At 36.1% G+C, this 16,204-nt stretch overlaps 1 protein-coding gene across 2 annotated transcripts in view; it reads right to left on the minus strand.

Annotated features, from left to right (window-relative positions):
* The window catches only part of LOC116274482 (hyaluronidase PH-20), a 34,469-nt gene that overhangs the window by 8,523 nt on the left and 9,742 nt on the right, over positions 1 to 16,204 (minus strand). Inside the window, exons 2-3 of one of the 2 annotated variants that reach the window (XM_031665206.1) lie at positions 3,766 to 3,850; positions 1,578 to 1,688 (exon numbers count right to left, since the gene is read on the minus strand). The gene's annotated coding sequence lies outside the window, so the exon portion shown is untranslated. The remainder of the gene's footprint in view (positions 1 to 1,577; positions 1,689 to 3,765; positions 3,851 to 16,204) is intronic. The other variant, XM_031665207.1, reaches the window with a different exon arrangement.

Here is a 16,204-nt window from a genome sequence, read left to right on the forward strand (position 1 = left end):
GTTGAGAATGTCTCTACCCATAGAAGTCTTCAAAAAAGAATGGACACTTCTATGCTTAAAATTTTAATCAGTGAAATATCTTTTCCTCAGCATAAATCTAAGGCAAAGCCTTGGAACAGAGAATTGGCACAAAATTGAGGATAAACCTAGAAGTTAGCATCAAGAATAACATCTTTTTGTTTAAAGTATCTAATAGAGAACTTTACCTGTTTACAGAGAAAACCTGACATTGGCCTAGACAAAGAATTTATGACTAAGACCCCAAAAGTAAATGCAACAAAAACAAAAATGGAACAAACTGGACTTTATTAAACTAAAAAGCATCTTCACAGCAAAGAGGATAATCAACAGACTAAACAGAAACCTACAGAATGGGACAAAATGTTTGCAAATTATGTCACTGACAAAGGATTAATACACAGAATCTACAAGGAACTCAAACAAAATTGAAGAAGAAAACAAACAACCCAATTAAAAAGTGGACAAAGGACATTAACAGACATTTTTCAAAAGAAGACATGCAAGAGGCCAATAAATGTATGAAAAATGCTCAACATCACTAACCACCAGAGAAATGCAAGTCAAAACTGCAATGAGATACCATCTTACACCAGTCAGAATGGCTATTATTAAAAAGTCAAAAAAAATGTTGTCATGGATGCAGAAAAAAGGACACACTTATACACTTCTGGTGCAAATGTAAATTAGTACAACCTCTATGGAAAACAGCGTGGAGATTTCTCAAAGGACTAAAAATAGAACTACCAATCATCCTAACAATGCTATTACTGGCTATCTACTCAAAGGAAAAGAAATCGTTATATAAAAAAGACAACTTCATTCAAATCTTCATTGTAGCACTATTCACAAGAGCAAAGTCATGGAATCAACCTAAGTGTTCCTCATTGGTGGATTGGAAAAAGAAAATGAGGTGTATATACACTATGGAATACTATTCAGCCATAAAAAAAATAAAATCATGTTCTTTGAAGCAACATGGATAGAGCTGGAAGTCATTATCCTAAGTGAAACAACTCAGACACAGAACTGCATGTTCTCACTTTTAAGTGAGAGCTAAACAATGAGTACTCATGGACATAAAGATGGAAACAATAGACATTGGGGACTCTGAAAGGGAGCAGGTTGGGAGGGGGATGAGGATTGAAAAATTACCTGTTGGTTACATTGGTCACAATCTGGGTGATGGGTACACTAGAAGCCCAATCCTACCATTATGCAATATATTCATGTTACACACTTGAACATGTAACCCTTAATCTAAAATAAAATTAAATTTAAATATCTTTTAATGAAAAAGATACCATTAAAAAAATAAAAATAAATACATAGATACCCTAATAGAGAACCTCATCTTCCTGGAAAATCTTAACTAATTTAACCCCAGGTAATAATGCCTGACCTTATCTTTCCACTAGTATTCCTAAGCTCTATATTCAATTTATACCTATTAAAGTTGCATTTTTAAGTGTCTTCCTTGCTCATTGTGTAGATAATTGCTTCTTAAAGCACTTCTGCTAAGTCTTTGCTATCCCCCAAACCCAAACAATAGCACTTACCCAGAAGTCTGCTTTCAAAGTCCAGCCACCCAATGTCTCTTCAGTAGTATCAAGACAAGAAGTTGGCTGGTCTCAATGTCTTCCTAGAGCACTGGCTAGTCATTAGCATCCCTTTGAAAAAAAATAAAAAAGATTATTTTCTCTCAAAATAGATTTAGAAACTTTAAATTCTGAATATATCTAAAATTCTACTTAAACTCTTATTCCTGTTGTAAAGGCATTTTATCACTGGAACACATGCTAGCTAAATCCTTTGAACTAGGAATCCCTTGTCTAAGGATAAGTTCAAAATGATTTTGTAATAAAAATTATGTAGCTATGTGTAGTTATTCACACATGTAGTATTCACCACTATGTATTGTAGCATCTATGAAATGAGAAAAAATAAAAAGCAAGTTCAATACCCAATGATAAGAAATGATTTAATATGGTATTTCAACCTGAAAGAATGTATGCAGATATCAGAACTAGTTACAAAGATAATGATACAACATGTAAATATGTTTGCCTAAAATACGAAGTGAAATAAAGTACAAAACTACACACTGTTGAAGTATGCAAAAACATGTATGTGCATGCTTAAGGAATTAAAACTATTCAAAACTGTGAAAGAATATTTGTATTTTCTGAGTGTCCATTATATATTTCTGATCTTCTAATTTTCTTTCATCCAACTATCATCCTGTTTCTCAAATAAAAAGTGGAAATGAATAAAATTTTAATGTTAGAAAATAGTTTGCCAGAACAAATTTGAATCTCAGCTTCCCTTCAGTGAGGAAAGACAAATAACCATAAACCTCTCCACACATTATCTACCAGGATGCTTGTACAGGGGATTCTTGTTCTTGTAAGAGGAAGAGGAGTTGATGATTGTGAAATTCTTTTTCGAATAAATGCTACTGTGTATATTTAAGGTATACAACATGATGTTTTGGGAAGATTAGGATTTTTGAGGTAAGGAGAGGAGAGTATCAGACAGGAAAAAAAAAAAAAAAGAGCCAAATTTCTTGGCTTAGTCCTCTGCTTTTCTTTTCCACAACAAACGCTTTATTTCCATGACAAATGCTTTCTCTCTAGAGAATCATAACGGATATAGATGTCAGTCAAGACACTGCCTTCAGAATCTACCTTTTGGAATTCCCATTTCCTGTGAGTTTATGTATACATTATCTCAATGGAATTAAGAACTGAATTTAGACACAATCCTCTTACCATTAAAATTGTTATAGATTTTGGATATAAATTATGATCATAAATATTTTTAAAAATTTAGAAATATGGACAAATATTGAAAAAGGCAAGACTATAACTTTGGTGAAAGCAAACCATAACATTACCAAAGGGGGAGGAGCAAAGAGAGTCCCAAATCTAAGTCATGCACAAGGCACCTCGTCAATTTCCATTTCTCTACAGACCTCACTCAAAACTACCAAACTTTGTTACAATACTGAAAATGGCCTCCAGCCTCGGGAAGCCTGAGGATACTGAGATAACTTTAGTGTTCTAAATTACTTCTGTACATACTGTGGGAATCATTCTTTAACATGAAAAATGAAAAGCAAATTTCCACATGAGTGGTAGGTCCCAAGCTGATTGCCCTCGTATCCTCATCGCATTTGGTAGGATGTGTGGCATTTCCAAGGTACATAGTTCATAAGTCCAACCCAAAGGCTGACTAATACATCCAGTTACAAGTAACAGTGACTCCAAGCTAAGAGTTTTAAAGAAACTTTTAAGAGACCAGCATAATATCCCCAAAAGCGTATTTTTTCTCCTAAAGTAAAAATATTTACAAGTATTTTCACGAATGAAAGGAGCTTTTGTGTAAGATTATTTTCTAGGAAACTTCTTAAACTATTGTATTTTATAAATAAATTGACCAGAAATAGATTATCATAAACTTGATTCAACAAGAGAAGTTAATCCCATTGTAGGTGGCATTTCATCAACTCTTTTTTCTTTCCTCTTTATTATTGTTGTCATAATTATTCCTCTCCTTTGGTTCTTTCAGCCTCGTCTTAACTTTCTCAGTGTCACCTAGATATGTTTTGAACAAGCCAGATATTCTTGAGGTTAAAGAAACTGCTTAAAATGTGGCACATTACAGAACTTTGTATCTTTTTTTTACAAAACCATACCTGCTTTTTGCTACAAAGCTGTGCAGTAGAAAGAACAAAAGGCAACTTACTTTTAAAGTAAAAACTGAAAAGTTTTCCTTTAAGATGTGATTAGGTCAGAAGTCACTCCAATCTATTAGCTCTGCAGTATTAAACCTGTTGGGTGAGAAAAAACAGCCCTTTGCCCAGTCAATTAAAGGAAGATTTAATCTTTTGAAATGTTACTGTGTAATGTGGTAGGGAAACCTGTCTGTGTGTGTGTGTTTGTGTGTGTGCGTGTGTGTGTGGTGTTTTAATCTCAGCAAATTCAATCTTTGAGACACAATCTCAGTCTGTTGCCAAGGCTGGAGTGCAGTGGCACAATCTTAGCTCACTACAACCTCCAACTCCCAAGCTCAAGTGATCCTCCCACTTCAGCCTCCCAAGCAGTTGGGACTATAGGTGCACACCACCAAACCTGGCTAATTTTTAAAATTTTTTATAGAGATGGAGTTTTGTCATGACGTCCAGGCTGGTCTGGAACTCCTGGGCTCAAGTGATCTCACCACGTCGGCCTCCCAAAGTGCTGGGATTACAGTCTTGAGCCATGCACCTGAACTTATTGCTCAGCTTTGGTTAAATTAATAATATATTTCTATAGTGTAATACAAATGAAGCATACACTTCATGGAACTGTTTTCAAGAAAATACAGCATTGATTATAAAAGAAAAAGTAATTTCTCCTTTAAAAATTAATAAAATAAATTAAAATTAACATTTTCAAAATGATAAAGCAAGTTTGACATTTTTTTATGATAGAAAAATACTACTTTTAAGAGTTTTGAAAGGAAAATAAATCTCGGAACCGCAAAATCACTAAGCCAAGAGAAGTGTCAACATAGGCACCATGTCAGGCAAAACTGCTTCCCATTTTATTCCTAAATAAGCTAGCTACAAAGTTTAAAAAGCTACACACCCACCTCACAATTTGCCCACAAGAAAATGCTTCCTGGACAAAGGACAGACAGAATTCAGAGTCATCCCACTGAGGCTCACCTGAGACATGCATATCTGATTGCTTCCTCTACCTTATTGTTTATATAAAAATGCAGATTCACTGAACCAGACTAAATTTTGTATTCAGTGGAAGGCTGATCAAGGACTCAAAAGAATGCAACCTTTTGTCTCTTATCTACTTACAATCTGGAAACCCCCCACTTCAAGTTGTCCTGTCCTGCTGGACCAAACCCATGTACATCTTACACATATTGACTGATGTCTCATGTCACTTTAAAATGCATAAAAGCAAGCTGTACCCTAACCAACTTGGCGACATTTGTCAGGACCTCCTGAAACTATGTCATAGGCATGTCCTTAACCTTTGCAAAATAGACTTTCTAAATGTATTATGACATATCTCAGATACCTTTTGGTTTACAATTTGGTGATCAGTGGAAGGGACTCTACATGGAGGTGGCCCCTGACCTTTGACAAATCTCCAACTGGCTTGGTACCAGCTTGAATTTTTATGGCTCCAACCAACAGGACAATTTGCTGAGGCCTGGAAGCTTCCCTCCCTCCAGAGAATCCCCAATCACCCAAAATTGGGTTGACATCTAAACTTTATTTTGCTGTACAACTCTTTTTCTGAGTTTTACTTTCTTCCAACAAGGAAGGCAAGTTTTTCTGCTTTCATGACAATGGAAGGCAGGTAACTCATGTCTGGAGTTTGAGCTCGCTTTCCAACAGGGAAGGCCAGTTTGAATTTTTTCCTGCTTCTAGGATGGTAGAGAGCTGTCTTCAGCCTGAGACCCACTCCTAGGTAAGTAGCTGAATTGGGATTTTGTCTTGGATAAAGTTATGATTAACAGTCAGCTGGTCTTAATTCTCCTTACCATTAGAGTGCTCAGTAATGATACTGTGGGGTTTTTTGTTGTTTGTTCTGGTCTTTCTCTCTGGTCTCAGAGTTGACCAACTCTACCTGACTTGGTCAAATCTGAATGAGAATTCCAAATTATGGGGAACAAGACCTGTATGGATTGGCTAAAATTCCTCATAACTGCAAAAGAGAGGGGGGAAAAAAGTGCTTGGTTTCTGTGTTTGTTCCCTTTCTTAAAAAAACAACTGTTCTTTCGTTTACTTTTCTTCACCCCATTCCTTCCTCTCCTTTCACTATCTTCAATACCAGGAAAAATCTAAAGAAGCTTCTAATGATTCAAACCCCTAGAAGAACTCAGAACATGGGCACCACTTGCCCCTTTTTGGGGTGTTCTGCTTTCTTCGTAGAGTTTCAAAAGTCATGGGCAGATTCTTCCTAGGTCTAAAGGTCTACTTTCCTGTATTTGCATTACCTGACCTCTTTGGCTTTGGAGGGTACCAAAGATTACCTTGTACTGTGAAAGGATTTGACCTTGGCATGTGTAATGGTGGACAAAAGCTAACAAAGTTAAAGCTGGCTGAGGACAGTTACAGGAAGTGGTCTTCACTGATTTTTTTTTTTTTCCTCCTAGGAAGTTGGTGTTTAGGATCCTAATTCTAATTCAGAGGTGCATTCTGAAGAATCTTTTTCATTACCTTTACTCCCAAAATTAATCTAAATTGGCTTGACTGTGCTTTTCCGTGAGAACCTGAACTGTCATTGTCATTGATAAATGAGAGACTGAGTTTTCTCAGCTCTGAAGAGAAAGGGCATTTTGCTCTCTCAAGTTCCTAGCCAAAAAGCACCCCTGGGTACCAGGGGCCAAGTTGGAGTGTCTAGGGGTTAACCCCCTGTGACATGTAGTGGCCTTATAGGGAACCACCAACAAAGTTAGTTTAAAAAGGCTCATCCAGTAAGTGCATATGGAAGTTGACCGCTTCACACTTCGAGCTCTCCCAGAGGTGCTAGACCTCTGAAGACAGAAACTACAACAATAAGAGGGCAGAAACGACTCAGCAGTGGTACAATGTGGAGTCCCGCCTACAACCAGCACACTTGGACTCCCCCATGCCAAACCTTAGGTCACAGCTAAGTTCCTCCTTTTAAGAAAAAATGTGGGAAACAAATCATCTAAGAAAGGAAAGACAAGGAGGATGACCTCCTCTCAGGCACCCTGTTTGGTTTTATGATGTCTCTACTTGCAAGGGGCAGTATAAATGGAAGGGCATGCTAGGTTTTCTAATACTCAAGCTGGTTACACATTAGGACTGTTCTTGTGCACATTTTATACTTACAGGCAAATTATGTCAAGGAAAATTCAGAGCCCTAAGGTCAACCTGCAGCTATAAAGTTCCTAAATTCTCTATCTCTGTTTTTTTTTTCCTGCCTGCTTTGTCTGCTGTTACTTTCCTACTGAGATAAAATCCACTGTTCACATACAAACATTTTTGTTATTGTTTTGCAAACCAATGGGTTTCTATTAATATCTCATGGCTAGATTTCTGAAGTAAAAGCTGTAGGATCTTTGTGTGTGTGAGTGTGTAAGTGTGTTTGTGTGTATGTACACATACTTTGTTACGTTTTTGGCCACAAGTTACCAAATTGGGTTTAAAGTTAAGGAGTACTTATAAATGAGAAAATAAGTCCAAATGCTTTTCAAGTTCACATGACTTAAGTAAAACCTTTCATAAGCTAGTTTTAAAATTATTAGTAAGTAATATTAGAAATGTCTTAAAAATTGTCAGTGTATATTTTTGTTTGCATTTATTGGTCAAGAGATTTCATACTTATCCCTTATCCCTTTCATAAGGTGTCAACATTGGCATAAGGGTAATTAAATGATAAACTCAGCCCAAAATGGAATGATCTTTGCTTTTATAATTTTTTATAAATAAGATGCTAATATTGGTTTAATGAAAACAGCTAAATCTTGAATTACTTAGTAAAATTACCACATATTTAATCTTAAGGTTCTTACTTAGGTAAACTCCTGAAATTCACATGCTGTAAAATGATGACAGGGAAATAACCTTAAATGATTACTATCACAGTTTTCATAAATAACCCAGGTAAACTATTAAAATAAAATAATTGGGTAGATGTAATGGGATAAATACTTGTAGATAAATATCATAATTTAGAACCTAAAGTTATATTAAATTAAATAATAGATATTTTATTAAATGGGTATTTTCCAATTAAAAAGTATGTAGAGTAGGAAAACATTCCTTCTAAAAAAAAAAAAAATGTGTTCTTGTTCAAAGATGAATACTTTTTGTCTAATTCAAAGCTATTTTAAAGATTATGTATAAAATGAGGTAAAACTAACCTGGAAAAAAGAGAGATGTAAAGAAAGTTAAAGAAATAAAGTAGTATTTTTGGTAAGAAAGCTTAAAGAAAAATAATTTTACATGCAAAACAATCTTATATACTAAATTTTTGTCCTAGAATAAAATGACTGGTTGTTAAAGAAAGAAGGGTGTTCAGGACAACCATGTTCAAGCATGTCATGAATGGTCTGTGTAAGTCATAATAAGAGGGTTTATGAAAAGAAAAAACTTTTATATGATCAAGTTGTCTATATTTAATATTTTTAAAACCCCACCTTACACACTAAATAATTGGTTGGAATAATGAGATTTTCTTAAGGTACTGCTTTACTCAATAAAATCACAAGACTTTATAAATTTTTTTATGCAAAGTTCAACTTTTACTGCGTCTCGGTGTTTTCAGGTCTCTCTCCCCTTTTAAATGGACTGAAATAATAATTCTGTCCTTCAATTCATTTTCAACTACTGTAAGTTTTTTCTTTGGGTCATAATTGTTTTGTCCTGATGCTAATAATGTTTTATCTTGAAGGTCTAAAGGAAATGTTTTCTTCCAACATAATATTCTGTGCTCTTGGCTTTAAACTGCTCAGGACACACCTCCTATGTCTAATTAATTCAAGTACCATTCTCATTAGATCTGACATGAAGATTGTCTAAATGAACAGCAGTCACATTGCAGAAGGTCTTTTTTTTTTTGCCTTTTGGTAACTGGGCCTAACAAACAGATTTTACATTTTATCAAAAAAATTTCTCTGTCATTATTATTAAGTTTGGGTTTGCTTAGGAAAAAACTGAGATTAAATTTTTATTTAATTAAGGTTATTACATCCCTGTAACTTTCTGCATGTGCTTTTACAGTCCTTGTGTCATTGAGTACAGGGCTTTGACTTCTGACTCAAAAAAGGACCCCAAATCTTGCTAAATCTTAAACACTGACAGCAGTTAAAGCCTCATCTTCAGACCCAGTAGAAGATGCCAATCAAAATAAACTGTGTTCATGAGACACAGGGCCAGAAACTAAAACTATTCAATTCAAGTCCCAGGGACTATAGCAGAAGAGCTAGGCATGTGAGATCATAAGGGCTGATTTTGAGAGAAAATAAGTTCAGTTTCTCTATAAATTAACCATTAATGTTGAAGGCATGCTGAGGCAAGACCAGAATACGGACCCCTGTGTTAGATTAACAAGATTTTCTTATTTTTTTATTTTTTTATTTTTTTTGAGACAGAGTCTCACTCTGTCGCCCAGACTGGAGTGCAGTGGTGTGATCTTGGCTCACTGCAAGCTCCGCCTCCTGGGTTCACACCATTCTCCTGCCTCAGCCTCCCGAGTAGCTGGGACTACAGGCATCTGCCACCATGCCCAGCTGATTTTTTGTATTTTTAGTAGAGATGGGGTTGCACCATGTTAGCCAGGATGGTCTTGATCTCCTGACCTCGTGATCCACCCGCCTTGGCTTCCCAAAGTGCTGGGATTACAGGTGTGAGCCATAGCACCTGGCCAACAAGGTTTTCTTGGAGCATTAACCCACTTCTTAATAAAAGATTATAAAGGTTACAAAAAGGCTTATGGAAATCATATCTTATGGTCAAGATAATTAAATTTTTATAGGCAGTTTATAAGATTTGAGAGACATATTTAATTGACCTCCTTCTGTCTTCATTAAGGCTTATTGTTTGGGAAATTAAATCTCCTCTCTCGAAGACAAAGGTTTCTGCTTTTGTTTTTTTAATCTTTGAGTTATCATTTTGGCTAAATAAATGACTTACTTTATAATGACTGTAATCCTATTTTGTGATATCAAGTGTTCTAAACATTTTATATTTGAAAAACTTTCCAAAATCAAATTCTAATTTTGGTCCTCGTAAATTTATTGATATTAGTTCCCTAAAGTTTATAAGAGATATTTGGTTTATTTGATATAATAAAATCATACAGGAAGCATTGTCAAATATGAAACAATGTTTAACCTTCTTTGAATTATATTTATATAAATGTGTTATTAGTGTGTGTTCTGGAGTTGTATGAAATTCCTGTGCTTCTAATACATCTAAGCATATGTTATCAGTAATAATTATGATTATTATGTGAAATTGTTGTATTTCACAGAAGTAACCAATTTTCTTGTAAATTGTGTATTTAACTATGACTGTTCTAAGACTTTTGTCATCCAGTTTTATTTTTATCTTTTTCAAAAGGTGACATTATAACCAGCACAGGATTCTGACAGGTGCTCTTGAAGGCAGATTTCTGATAACTTTGAAGATTGTGACACTAGAATAGAGGAAAAACTTCCAAGATTCCTAAGGAAAGTTGAAGTGTTCATGAATATCAAGCAGAACAGGAGTTAACTGCATAGACTAAACCCCATGGAAGACTGAAATAAATCCTTTTATTACTTTTTGCTTAAAATGTTACTGATCCTTCATTTATCAGAGGTAAGAAAAATTTTTCTTTTGAAATATTTACAGCTTTTAGTAATTGAGTAAAGTACATGCCTATAAACAAAATTTGGAGCATATTCCTCTCTACGTGATTTCTCCAAAATTTGGAAACCAGTTGCAAGTATGCTTAACTTATAGCAATATAGTTATTTGCATAAGTATAATAAGAATCTGTTTTCTTTTGTAACAGGACATAATTGTAGACACTAGTTATTTTACCAAGGTTTTTTTTACTGGAATTGAATTCTTTCAGATACAGACTCCTTTAAGGAATCAAAGTTGAATTAAAGAGCAATAAAAGTCCCTTCAGAAAGCTGGTCTTCTATCTTGTCTACGCAGTCCCTGTACAGGTTCCTGATCTATGGCAAGTAAAGAATGTCACTTTCTGACAGTCCCAGGAGCCCCAAGATTCCTTGGGACCTAGAGGTGAGGAATTCACTCCATTAATACAGGTATTTGCAGGCACAGGCTGGGCTTAAGGCATTAAAGTCAAATCTGAGATTCCCTATGGAATAAAGTTTCAGCAAAGCCAATTTTTTAAAAAAAGAAACAATTATTCTTGCCGATTTTATGCATATACTGTCAGGCCTTTACGGCCAAATATAATAAGACTAAAACTTACTTTGCAACTGAATTTTTCTTATGACTTGTCTTTAGTGAAAATAGGACTGGAGAAAGAAAAAATATGTTTCAAACTATCTCAGAGACCTTTGTTTTAAGCTACACTTTAGAAAAAAGGTCTCTCAGGCAGTAAATAAATAACTATAGTACACCTGTTGTTAGATTCTAGTCTTGCCAAATATTTTTCAATTTTTATTATTTGGACTGAACTTACAGTTTGGACTGAATTCTAAAATTTTTCCTGACTACTGGTCTACAAAATAATCCATTCTCTTTTTTCTTCTATTCCTTTTTTTCCCCATTTTTCCTGATTTGAAATCACTAAAAATTAAGCTGTGCTTTCTTAAAGTCCTGCAGACTGAAGCTAGACAAATTAAACTTTAGAAGAAAATGACAGGAACCTATTTACATACATAAACCACTTTCACACCAGCCTACTGATTCACAAAGTTCAGAGTAATAATGCCTATATCAATTTTCCAGTATTGCTCACTTCTTTGTTTTTCTCCCTTCCTCTCCCTATATTCTTTCTGTAAAACGTGAGATTTCACAACTTGCTAAAAATGAGCTTTCCTAATAACGTGGGACCTACCTGTCTACGAATAAACTGTCCTAACCACAAGGGATGAGACATAACCTGACACGAGGGGCCCATTTTCTTCTAAAATGCTTTTTCTGAAAGACTTTTAAAAGAAAAGGGGAAAATGTGAAAGAAAAATAAAACTTGGGAGGCCCAAATCACTAAGTCAAGGAAAAAGTCAACCTAGGAACTATGTCAGGCAAACTGCTTCCCATTTTATTCCTAAATGAGCTAGCTACAAAGATAAAAAGCTACATACTTCCCTCACAATTTGCCCACAAGGGAATTCCTCATGAACAAAGGACAGACAGAATTCAAAGTCATCCCACTGAGGCTCACCTGAGACATGCATATCTGATTGCTTCCTCTGCCCTATTGTTTACGTAAAAATGCAGATTCACTGAGTCAGACTAAATTGTATATTCAATGGAAAGCTGATCAAGGACTCAAAAGAATGCCACCTTTTGTCTCTTATCTACTTATGACCTGGTGGCTCCCACCTCGAGTGGTCCCGCCCTGCCAGACCAAACCAATGTACATCTTACACATACTGAGTAATGTCTCACTTCTCCTTAAAATGTGTAAAAGCAAGCTGTACCCGGACCAACTTGGGAACACGTCAGGACCTCCTGAGGCTGCATCACAGGTGTGTCCACAGCCTTAGAAAAATAAACTTGCTAAATGTTTTGAGACCTGTCTCAGATACCTTTTGGTTTACAGAATCCTGCTTCTTTTCCTTAAGATGGGAAGAAAGAGGGGAGGGAGAAAAAGAAGAATAAAATGATGAAATCCTTCAAGAGCAGTTCCCAAAATAAAATTTTATTTAATTACTATTTGGAAACATAGAGATATAATTCACACATGTCCAATTTGTACAGCAAACTTGTCCTATTGTAATGGTGTAATTAGGAATTAATATATCTAAGAGACTAGAAAAATCACAGTCTGATTAAACATGAATTGGAAATATTGAATCCTTCAGCAATGACTCAGTATTATTGATGTATTATAAGAAATATTAGTACTTTCACATTTTTAAAATGCATTATAGGTCTAAGCACCACCATGGCTCATGGCTGTAATTCCAGAGATTTGAGATGCCAAGGCGGAAGGATCACTTGAGGCCAGGAGTTTGAGGCCAGTCTGGGCAACATAGGAAGACCCCCATCTTTACAAAAAATAGAAAATAAAAAAGTTAGCTGGGCATGGTGGTGTGAACCTGTAGTACCAGCTACTGGGGAGGTTATGGTTGGCGAATCATTCTAAGCCAGGAATTTAAAGCTGCAGTGAGTTGGGATTGCACCACCACACCCCAGCCTGGATGACAGAGTGAGGTCCCATCTCTTAAATTAAAAAAACAAAAAAAGTATGATAAGTCAATACTAATTATGCTGTATTAAAAATAAGAAAATAATTCATCTTATTCTTGGAAGATAATTCCCTTGGGGAAAAAATGTGAATAACATTTTATGTCCAAAATATCTTTGTAGGTTTCAGAGCTTATTAAAGAATATATATAATACACCTTTAATATTAGGATTAGTTTATTGTTAAACTTTCAGAGCCACTCATCAATTGGTACTCAATCGATGCGTGCTAAATGAGTTAGTTAGTAAATTATATAAATGAACTTGATATACTTTAAATTTCACTAGACTCAAAATTATGACCAATGGTGACACTTTAAAATGAAGATGTTCAAACACAAACTAAATCCACCAATCAGAAGCCAAAGGAAAAACAAAAAAAAAGAGAACTAAGCAGTAATTACAGCAGTAAAAACAGATTTAATTCAGAAAAAAACAATTGCAATAGGGGAAACAAAACCTCAGTATAATCCTGGGCTCAATTCCAAAAACAACAAGGAAAAGCGATAATTTGTAGCCAAAAGGCAGGGTGGGGATCAGCAGGATAGAAAATTACTAAGAGGAAAGATCTCAGGTAAGGCAGGTTCTGGTGAAAACAACCTAACAGTATTCTTACTGAAGGCTGCTGGGGGTGATCAGACATCTCCTGGGGGATGATGGAGGATGAGGAACCCCCAAGAGTAATCTGAAATAGAAGATGGGGAATTCCTGCTAAACTGACTTGCAGGTTCTTGCTAGAACTGGACTCCAAATGGAAGGACACCCAAGCCCAGAGTTTGAAACTTAGACAAAAATAATGCACAAATGAGCCTGATTAGAGTTTGATTAGCAGAATATCATTGTCTCTCCTCTTGTGCATAATTAGTTAATTAACTAAATGAATTTGATGTCCTTTGAGTTTAAGTAAAATTATGGCTGATGATGAAACTTAAAGTCAAAATATTCAAAGAAAAACCAAGTATGTCATCCAGAAGCCACAGAACACAAGCATTATTCAGAAGACTAGCATGTCTTTCGCAGGCAAGCATAAGGCTGACGCACTCAAATATGACTGAAATGAAGTAATTGAATAAAGGCTTGAGGCCGGGCATGGTGGCTCACGCCTGTAATCCCAGCATTTTGGGAGGCTGAGGCGGGCGGATCACGACATCAGGAGATGGAGACCATCCTGGCTAACAGGGTGAAATCTCATCTCTACTAAAAATACAAAAAATTAGACGGGCATGGTGGTGGGCACCTGTAGTCCCAGATACTTGGGAGGCTGAGGCAGGAGAATGGCAAGAACCCGGGAGGCGGAGTTTGCAGTGAGCCGAGATCTCGCCACTGCACTCCAGCCTGGGCGACAGAGCGAGACTCCATCTCAAAAAAGACTTGAAGAGCATCTAAATGCAAGATGCTAATTAAAAACATAATAGCTTTGCTGAGGATGCTGTCTGTCAAATGTCTCTTGTCAAACCCCAGGCTGAGATCAGTGATACTTGACTTTCAGTCAACCCAACATCCCACTATAAAAAAAAACCTAGGACCAATCCCGGTTCTATGATTACAGTGGTTCAGCTGCCTAGCACTAAGGCAAAAGGCTCGGTACCAAGTTAGGCTAAAGTTTAAGAAGAATGACAAACACCTTTATTACTACTGGTGCATTGCACAATGATGTTCACAAAAGTATAATAACCATAATGAGGGCTATGGGTTTGCAATTAACTGTCTATTAGCAATAACCAGTGTTTCTCTTCTCTCGACCAGTCAGATGACTTTTGGGATTTATTTCTATGATTTGCCAAAGTCATAGTTACTAAATCTTCTGCATATGGGATTGTATTAAAGATCCAAATAGTCACTATAGTCAGACACAAACAGAAAACACCTTTGTCCAAAGGTAATAGGGACCCAATCTCATCAATTGTAACTAAGCATATTAACCAATGCTGAAGGTAAATGCCAATAAATCTATATTAGCTCATCTTCAAAAGATAATGCAACAAGTATTTTTCCTGTTATCTATTTAAGGTATCTGATGCCTACAGAGATATCAGGCCTCTACATGGAGCACTTAGGATGCAGACTGAATTTTTCCTTGGGATAGATGACTTGTTTAAAAATCTTGTCAGAGTGTTAAGTGGCTTTTTATTTATCTTCCTAAAAAGCTATGTCCTGAAGTCTACCTTAAGAATGCACATTTTGTACAGCCAGGCATGGTGGTATGTGTCTGTAGTTCCAGCTGCTTGGAAAGCTGAGGCCAGAGAATCACTTGAGGCCAGGAGTTTGAGGCTGTACTGTGCCAATATCATGCCTGTGAACAGCCACTGCACTCTAGCCTGGGCAACACAGTGAAACTCCATCTCTTTAAGAAAAAAAAAAAAAAAAGCACATTTTGTGATAGCAAAACTATGACTAAAGTCTTACATAATCAAATATCTTCCCAGCACCAATTGCCACCATTCTTTCTAACTAATGTGATATAGTACAAGATTAGAATATACTTGTGCCACAAAACAACGCTAGAAACATTTATTAATGTCTTTCTTGACAATGACTTTTTTTCCTGTCTTCTCACATCCACTTTTTACCTTTTACTTTCTGTCTTTACTGTCCTCCATTTGCCTATGGGAGGTGGAAGCTGATGAAACACGTGTCTAAAAAGACTAAGGAACTCAGATCCAGAAAAGAATTGAGGCTTTATTTCCATTTGTAGTTCTATTAAGAAACAGCTGAAAGATCCAAATTATTCAATCTTTAAGCATCACTTAACTCTTTAAAAATACATCAGTAATTCCTAAATCTGTCTAAATTCCAGGAATGTTGGGATAATGAGTAAAATGATACGTATGAAGTGTATGGTTTTTTTTTTTTGAGACAGAGTCTCACTCTGTCGCCCAGGCTGGAGTGCAGTGGCGTGATCTCGGCTCACTGCAAGCTCTCCCTCCCGGATTCTCGCCATTCTCCTGCCTCAGCCTCCCGAGTAGCTGGGACTAGAGACACCCACCACCATGCCCGGATAATTTTTTGTATTTTTAGTAGAGACAGGGTTTCATGGTGTTACCCAGGATGCTCTCAATCTCCTGATCTCATGATCCGCCCGCCTGGGCCTTCCAAAGTGCTGGGATTACAGGCGTAAGCCACCGCACCCGACCTGACGTGTTTTTTTAAGAAACTATGTAAATCTAAAGTGTAGTGTTATTTCCCCTGGACTACCAATATTATTAAATCTTGCTTATTATGGCTCATTTGCATTTATTCCAAACTACAAGAAAGATAACTGTAATAGGT

This window comes from Papio anubis, chromosome 4 (assembly GCF_008728515.1).
Source record: "Papio anubis isolate 15944 chromosome 4, Panubis1.0, whole genome shotgun sequence".
Lineage (NCBI taxonomy): Eukaryota > Metazoa > Chordata > Mammalia > Primates > Cercopithecidae > Papio > Papio anubis.